The sequence below is a fragment of the Clupea harengus genome, chromosome 2 (assembly GCF_900700415.2).
Source record: "Clupea harengus chromosome 2, Ch_v2.0.2, whole genome shotgun sequence".
Taxonomy (NCBI): Eukaryota; Metazoa; Chordata; class Actinopteri; order Clupeiformes; family Clupeidae; genus Clupea; species Clupea harengus.
The window spans coordinates 6,083,941-6,093,282 of record NC_045153.1 but is presented as its reverse complement, the minus strand read 5'-3'; positions in this window follow the sequence as shown (position 1 = coordinate 6,093,282).

Genomic DNA, 9,342 nt, shown 5'->3' with positions numbered 1-9,342 from the left:
GATCTGAGAAATGCACAAAAGCGACTTTGGTATACCAGAGTATTCCACAACTGTAATTTTTATTTAGTTAAACTCAGTATTTACATCTGCTTTAGTTGATCTCTGTATTTAAATATGGGCACTAATTTACACTGCATGTTGACTGTGCTCTATCTGATTGCGCTTTTTGTTTTTCAAGAGTTTGGTCCTCTGAAGAAAGAGGCAGTCTGTGTTCAACTCTGTCTTTAAAAAAAGCTGACGGCAACTACAGGTAAATGTTTATCAGTGGCAGGAAGTGTCCATTATAGATACTACATAAATACCTCTGATGTTGCTCATGACGACTACTGAATACGATTTTTTCTTCTGGGATTAGACTAAGAGTCATACATAACGGACCAGCAGTGGGACCTGGCCTTTCAGAGATCACAGTCACCCTGCCCAACATGACAGACACTGAGCTTACAGCATTCCTGAAGAAGTTCCATTTGCTCAAGGGGCTAACTGAAGAGTAAGAATTCTGTGTGGAAAAGTGAAATAATTTCAGAATTGTAATTTACTATATATTATTAGCATTAGCATCAACTTTTTAAAAATGGTAATTAGTTAAGAGCTTCTCTCTCTCTTTGTGTGTGTGTGTGTGTGTGTGTGTGTGTGTGGGTGTGTGTGTGTGTGTGTGTGTGTGTGTGTGTGTGTCCAACACCGCACCAGGACCCAGCTGGATGAGGATGTGCCTGATTTGCTGTCTCTCCTCCCGAATCTGAGGGAGCTGAAGCTGGATGTTGGCCATCTGACTCAGTGCTGGGCCCGCAGGATCTTCTCCCTTGTAAGGACTCACTGCAGCGAAGAGAAATTCAGGTAAGAGTAATAACTGCTTTTACATGTCATCTGAAGAGCTCAAATCAAAATATGGGATTCCTGCAATTTTTTTTTTTAAATATCTACAATTTAGAAGATTAATCCTTTCCAGACAGAGCAATAATTTGAAACTTATTCAGGCTAGTTGTGCTTTTGGGTGTTTAACCCGACATGCCCTTCAGATGACCTTGTGCTGTTTTTTGCAGTGTTTGTGTGGTGGCAGAAATTACTTCACATGTGGACAACTTGTGTTCAGTGCTCTTTATGGAAAAACATAAAAGCAGTTTAAGGTAAGACTGTAGAGAAACACAGACCACAAGCAGTTCAGGGGTCTCAAACTCCCGGCCTGCAGGCCAGACACGCCCGCCAATTGATTTATTGCGGCCCACCACTTGATATCAAGTTTTATTATACGGCTCCAAAAAGTTCCATTGATTTGAATGGGCCACCCCAACGTTTACCGCTGTCATTGGCAATGGGTTTTGTGCTTCTAATTAACGTCTTTCATATCATTCCGCAAGTAGTCCGGTCATTTAACGTAATGGAAAGTCATTGTAACTTGAAGTCAGCAAGTAATGGGTTGCTACGCAACACCTGAAACTTTAAAGTTCTATTTGCGTGAAGAACAATTTTTTCTTAGCGGAAATCACGAAACGGCAACAGAATCATTAAAAAGAGGTACAGCTTTATGCAAAAGTTTGGGCACCCCTGATAATTATCATTATTTCAGATTATAATCTGCTGGTCTTTCAAAGCAGCAATTTAATTTGGACATAATTTACACCTTATGGGTACCGGTACGCTAGTTATAGATATGACAAGCGCTAGGCAATACAAAGCATCTGGAACCCTGTGCCATGCGTGACTTGGTTGTGTTACAAACTATAGTTCGCTCACAGCCTCATAGGCTACTCATCACACACTCAGACACGCCAATGTATCACACAACACAACCAATAAACACAATTGCGCATACCGACCACGCCACCGCAGTAATTCACTACCAACAGAAGGCTAGCCGACTGGCATTAATATAGCCATCCTAGCAGTCAACTTTTCATAATTAAGAGTTGTCATTATCCAACGTCACACAACACAGCCCCGCGGCGGGATGATGCCAACTGCGGCTGAAACATCTCGCCGTTGCACCTTCTCCTTGTCTGTGTCAGAGGCTTTCTCATTTAATTTTCTTTTCATTGTCCCTGTCTTAAGCCACCAATCCATGACCTTGTTAATAGATTAGGCAACTCTTTAATAGATTAGGCTACTACTGACTGTGTTCTCTTCGTGAGTTGTATGTTAGAAATGTCGCAATCATTTACTTTTGGCCGTCGCGTACCATTATGGGGCACTGGCGGACCACACTTTGAGAACGACTGGTCTACAGGGATTCAAATCAACACACTTTTAAGTTTGGGTGTCCACATTTTTGCACAGCCTATTTTTCACATTTGATTTTATATCATACAACTCAATACTGCTACATTAAGATTTTTTGTCTGAAAAACATTACATTATCTAGCTGTCTCTAGAAAAATGTATGACATATTGCTATACTGTATTCTTATATATAAAATGTACAATGCAATCTCAGAGGGGTGCACAAACTTTAGTATTAAACTGTATTTTGGAGGAATGTCTTCTATCGTTTTGGCAGGTAACCGTATAATAAGCGGGATAATGTATAGTCCGGCGGTCATTATCAAAAAATAAATTCCGGCGGGACGAACAGGACCCCCTTACTAAATACATTTATTTCATCAAATCAAATTATTCTGATTTTTGCTGAAACTTTATTCAGTTTTCTGCTTTTTCTTTTTTGTTTGCAGCCTCGTTACCAACTATACAAAAGTGATGCAGTACAGCATTTACTTTGAAATGTGCTTGTATGAAGGAAAAATATAGATGTAGTTGTCAATGAAGACATTATCCCACTATTACTGCTATATATGTAAGTCATGGGCTATCAATGAGACAAAGTGACCCAACAATGCATCTACAGAAGTGGACAAAATTGTTGGTACCCTTCCGTTAAAGAAAGAAAAACCCACAATGGTCACTGAAATAACTTGAAACTGACAAGCTCCAGTTTTGTCTCATCTTTCCAAAGGACATTCTCCCAGAAGCCCTGTGGCTTGTCAATATGCATTTTGGCAAATTCCAGTCTCGCTTTTATATGATTTGCTTTCAACCAACAGTGGTGTCCTCCTCGGTCGACTTTGGCTCAAACAGCGACGTATGGTGCGATCTGACACTGATGTACCTTGACCTTGGAGTTCACCTCTAATCTCGTTGGAAGTTGTTCTGGGCTCTTTGGTTACCATTCGTATTATCCGTCTCTTCAATTTGTCATCAATTTTCCTCTTGCGGCCACATCCAGGGAGGTTGGCTACAGTCCCCTGGACCTTAAACTTCTGAATAATATGTGCAACTGTAGTCACAGGAATATCAAGTTGCTTGGAGATGGTCTTATAGCCTTTACCTTTAACATGCTTGTCTATAATTTTCTTTCTAATCTCCTGAATCAACTCTGTCCTTAGCTTTCTGTGGTCCATGTTCAGTGTGGTACACATCCTGATACCAAACACCACAGTGACTACTTTTCACCCTTTAAAAAGGCAGACTGACTGATTACAAGTTTGAAGACACTTGTAATGCTAATTAAAGGACACACCTTAGTTTAACATGTCCCTATGATCAAATTATTTTCAATCTTTTCTAGGGGTACCATCATTTTTGTCCAGGCCAGTTTGATTAGTTTATTTTTTAAATTATTATTCTGTTGAACCACAATTCAAAAGCAATGTCTGATTTTCATTAGTTAATTTTCAGTACATTTGTATTTATTATTACTTTTGTCAGTTTCAAGTTATTTCAGTGACCATTGTGGCTTTTTCTTCCTTTAGCGGAAGGGTACCAACAATTTTATCCACGTCTGTATCTACATATGTATAGTGTTATGATAGGCAAGCCAACAGATGAAAAAAGTTTGTTTTTGGTGTCATGACAACAGCTTGCCTGAAACTGTAAATGTGCACTTGCCTGGCCCCCTATTGACCAGACTGGACGCTCATCGGCCCCCAGGGAATTTGAGTTTGAGACCCCTGACTTAAGGCCTTACAGAGTGCTTGTCTAAAACTTCAAGCTAACTAGCCAAACTCTGACAGCCTTGCCTTCCCAACACTAACATCATGCAGACGTCTACGTAGTCACATATTCACAGCTCTTATCACCTTGATTATGTAAGTTGGCTATCACACAGACTGGATAGTTATGTCTAAACTGATTCTGTGTCTGAATTATAGGGTGACTGTTGATGAAAACGCGGTGTGCTCCAGTGAGCTGCCCAGCTCTACCCCTCTCTCACACTTGTCTGTCATGGCACACTCAGAGAATCTCAAAGTGGAGAACTGGGTGTCCTTTCTGGGGACATTTCACAATCTCAGTCAGCCCACAGACAGGTAAGAGTAATCTAGTCAGTTTAAATTAAATCATTTTATGTACCTGCTGTGTTTGTGTGTGTATTTGTATTTTTCAGCAGTGACACTAAAATACTGAAACATTTGTGGTATTTTACCTCAGAGACCACAGACACAGCATGTCAGTAACAGAGACTTCTCATGTGTTACCTGGTCTTCAGTAATGGAGACTTCTCATGTGTTACCTGGTCTTCAGTAATGGAGACTTCTCATGTGTTACCTGGTCTTCAGTAATGGAGACTTCTCATGTGTTACCTGGTCTTCAGTAATGGAAACTTCTCGTGTGTTACCTACTCTTCAGTAATGGAAACTTCTCGTGTGTTATCTGGTCTTACGCAAGACTGATACACACCTACCTCGCTCAGTCACATGGTTACTAATCTCTACAGGAAGATACAGTAGTCTTTTGACTGTGTACCTCTGTTGTGTGTTTTTCCTTCAGTGGTGACGGGGTGAAGGGTCATATGAGAGCTCTGAGGTCTTCCCTGCGTCTTCTGGGTGACCTGCAGCAGGTGAAGCTGTACATAAACTGCCTCAGTGAGACGTGGGCCACGTGGACCCGGGATCTCAATAAGGACTGCCCCAGTCTGGAGAAAATCACGTAAGAACATCCTCTCTTATGTCTGTTTTCCTCGGTGTCCTGAGTGAGCTCTCTGAGGTTTGTCAGCTCTGACTGCATTGCTCTTGTTTCGGTCATTTTGTGTCTTTGATTGTGTTCCTCTTGCTACATTTCCATTCTCTACAAGTTCTGTTGTGATTTACTGGGTCCTGTGAGTCGTGCCTGGGCCCCGTTCATCGTAAGGGCTGAAGCTAAGTTAATCAATTGTCCTATTAGCCCGTTAACATTAGCGAGCTGATTGAGGACAGGATATATTGGCTCGTCAAAGGCTGGTCCGCATCCAAATCATGTGGTTAATTTCAACCAGGCTAAACTTATGAGGGCAATTGCGCGTACACGTCCCACGCTGATATCTATGTATGAATAAGTGATGGCAAGTGTGATCTTGTACAGTGGGTAGTGCTGTCGGTTAGTAACTGCAAGGTTGCTAGTTCGATTCCCCTCACCCCCTATCTCAGTGTAGATTTACATTTCCTTTTAAGTCACTTTGAATAAAAGCGTCTGTTAAATGACTAAATGTAAATGTGTTAATAACAAATGCAATACATTGAAGCAGTGAAAATAAATTGTGTGTATTTCTCCCTATTCTTATCATGAGTCCACCTTAATCATTTTCTACAATAATTATATGCTATGGTGTACTAATAACACTCATATAATTATGAGTGCTTTGTTCTCCGCATCACCGTGAGAAAGGAATCTGATGATGATATAATTCCTTTATTCCTGCAGGCTGTCTGCTGGTTTCAATGCTTTGGCTTGTAATAGCAGTGGCTGGATGGAACGTGGCCGATTAAATCCAAAGGGAATTCGCATTCTGAAAAACGCACAAAAAAGCTGCCATATCGAACTGAGAGGGTAGGTGTTCATTATTTTACTGTCTGTGTGTGTGTCCTTTATTTGTGTGTGAGTGTGCTTGTGTGTTGGTGTGTGTTGTTGTTGAGGGTGGTGGTTATTTGTGTCTGAGTGTGGGTGTGTGCTGTAGTTGTTGTTGTTGTTGGTGTGTGTGTTGATTTGTGTAATTAAGTGTACTTGTGTGTGAGTGTGTTGATGTTGTGTGCTGTTGTTGTTGTTGGTGTGTGTGTTGATGTTTGTGTATTTGAGTGTACTTGTGTGTGAGTGTGTTGATGTTGTGTGCTGTTGTTGTTGTTGGTGTGTGTGTTGATGTTTGTGTATTTGAGTGTACTTGTGTGTGAGTGTGTTGATGTTGTTGTTGTTGGTGTATGTGTTGATTTGTGTACTTGTGTGTGAATGTGTTGATGTTGTTGTTGTGTGCTGTCAGCAGAACAGAAATCTGATTTGTTCTACTTTTCATTCTGAAGGATCAAACCCTCCACAACCCAGGGAGTTAACCAGGACCGACCTGTGATTATTACAATCTTTGGAAAAGATTATAATGAGAACAATTTCTAGTTTGAACATGGAAGAGTGTTTTTCGAGGACCAGAAAGGTGCTAATTAATTGAACACAGAGTGCGTTTAGAGCAACACCATGCAACCATTTGCCACTTTTTGTTGGCATATGGTCACATGACTTTATATGGTCACATGACGACAGTTCAACACGTTCCGCCAGCAACCCAGGATGTGGTACATTTCCACAGGAAAATGCACTGCACTGTTATGTTCTTCCCACTTTCAGCTTTGAGGACAAAAGAGTGTCGATATTTCCAGCCAGGAAATGCCTTTCTTGAACTCGAGGTCATCATATTGACTTGTAGGTTTCTCTGTCGTCTTCTCGTGAAGTGTTGTAAAGTGCGCATGTGGATGATTATATAATGCTCAGCATTTTTAAATCTGTTTTAAATGTGTAATCCTGTTAATAATCTGCCAAAAGTATCTGTAACATAAATACGTCTTTTTTTTCTGTAACTGTACCGGAATACAGTTACCTTTTTTTTCTATCCTAATTACGTAAACTCCCCAATACCCCGCAAAAATTTAAGAAAAAGCTTTCACAGCAAGAGTTCCCAGGAGACACCAGTTACCGTGTTTGCAAGCTGTTATCAGTGGCAGTCCATTATTTTAAAAAGAAAATGTTCACCACACATTAATGACAAACAACAGATACTTATATTAACTGTATTAAATGTAGAGCACATTTTCTTTATGCCTGATTAATCCATCTAATAGTTTATTGATGACAGGGACTCGGACTCAGGTAATGAGGACTCAACCTAGACTCTGGAGACTCGAGACTTGAGCTCTGTCTCAAACCGAGCACTTGTGCACTTCGAACACTGACTTTCAGTGCTTAGGGCGTTCACACTGACAGAACCAGCAGAATTCAGGGCACTGAAAGTACCCGGATTGTGCACTGAAAACGGTCAAAAAATGATGAAAAAAACGATGGACACCTTGGCTACGTAGCGGAAGAGGAGGAGCCCATCGGCAGCTTTTCAGTTTGGAAAGTTGGCTGACTGATGCCTCGCAAATCACTTCAACTATTATTGCTGGTTACAATAACTGTGTTATCTGATAGAACAATGTCGATTTCTCGGTAACTTTAAAAAATCTAAGCGAGAAAACGCCAAAAGATGTACATTTACATACAAAACACGTCCGTCAGCGGAGTTTGATCCGCCATCTTTGTTTAAAATTTCCAGTTGGCCGGGAGGAAGGGGGCGCACAGATTTATGGGTAAAAGGCTTGCACATTTGCATCAGTCACTGTACCATTTGAGACAACACTAATCAGCGACAAAACGCACTACAGATGTAAGCTGTATTGCAGTGTACTTTGTAAAGTGTCCGGTTTGAGACAGAGCTTTGGTTTAGTGACTGGACTATAACTACACTGGTGCTCTCTTAGGTACTAAAATAACACAATATCATGCTTTTTACAACTTGCTTTTTACAAGTTTACAACTACAAGTTTTTCTGACCACATTTTGATTGACTTTATTTTACAAAGTTATGTTGATTTTCGTTTTCTTTGATGTTATTAGAATGATCAAATCTTTTAGTTAATATATTTTGTCCCAATAAATGTAATACATTTTACTAAAGAACTCAGACTACCTGCTCATTCATTCCACGGCCTTAAACGGAGATTTCTCTAAAATGTCAAAGTCCAAAGCAAAAGATGCTGGATAGTTTCACACCGGTGTTCCGGTTTAACTGGTGGCCATGTTCATACAGTTTGGGGGATTTTTTGTGTCTTTTTAAATGTGTGATACTGAACACTATACTATTTTGATACTAATTACTTAGTCATGTTATAAGGCCTATCAAATACACATTACAAAATACTATTTTATAATTAAAATACATATTTTAAATACATGTATCAGAAATATTGCCCATCTTAGACAGTCCAAGCAAAGATACTCTTGGTGGTTTCTCCAGAATCACCTACCCTAGCTTTAACATATCATAGATCAAAGATGCTCTAGATCAGAAGATCTAGAACAGACACATTTAGCTGCATCAATGGTATGAACTGGTACACACTTCCTGTCTCCTAAGGCACCTGTCCTCTGCATGGATGAAAGTGTAGAAGGGCTTTGCAAAACCACACCAGCTAGACCATTTTGATAACAACAGAGAGAAAGAAAAAAAATACAAAACAAAGAGGAAATATCCTTTCACAACTGTGTGGAGGACACATAAAAGTCTACAATTGTTTTGGTTATTTTTGACCAAACGAAGAGAATTGAGAGGCGAGTCCATTTCTAGCTTAAAGACATGGAAGGATGGCTGTCCTTGATGCCATTTTTGTTTGTGGAGGAAAAATTTGGATTGCAAAGTAAAAAAGTTTACTATAAATTCCAAGAAAAGTTCACAGGGTAGTTGATTGAGCAACTTAACGTTAAATAAACTCTGCACCAAACCAATAAAGTCATCTTGCCCAGATCAGACTAGACTGCGTAACATTACGGTGTGAATGCCACGAATGAGAAATTGGAACTTGTTTTTCTGATTTGTATATCTTCCCTTCGGTGTTTGAGTACTCTAAACCAGTCGTTCTCAAAGTGTGGTCCACTGGTGGTCCGCAAGTGCCCCGTAGTGGTCCGCGACGGCCACAAGTAAATTATTGCGACATTTCTAACATACAACTCAGAACGAAGAGAACACAGTCAGTAGAAGCCTAATCTATTAAAGAGTAGCCTAATCCATTAAGAAGGTCATGGATCGGTGGCTTAAGACAGGGACAATGAAAAGAAAATTAAATGAGCTTGCCTATGACACAGACAAGGAGAAGGGTCACTCCCGCCGCGGAGCTGCATTCAAACAGCATTTTTTTCTCCCGCTGCGGACACAGCAAGATGATAACTTTATTCTGTGTTGTGTGACGTTGGATAATGACAACTCATAATTATGAAAAGTTGACTACTAGGATGGCTATATTAATGCCAGTCGGCTAGCCTACGGTTGGTAGTGAATTACTGCGGTCGCGTGGTCGGTAT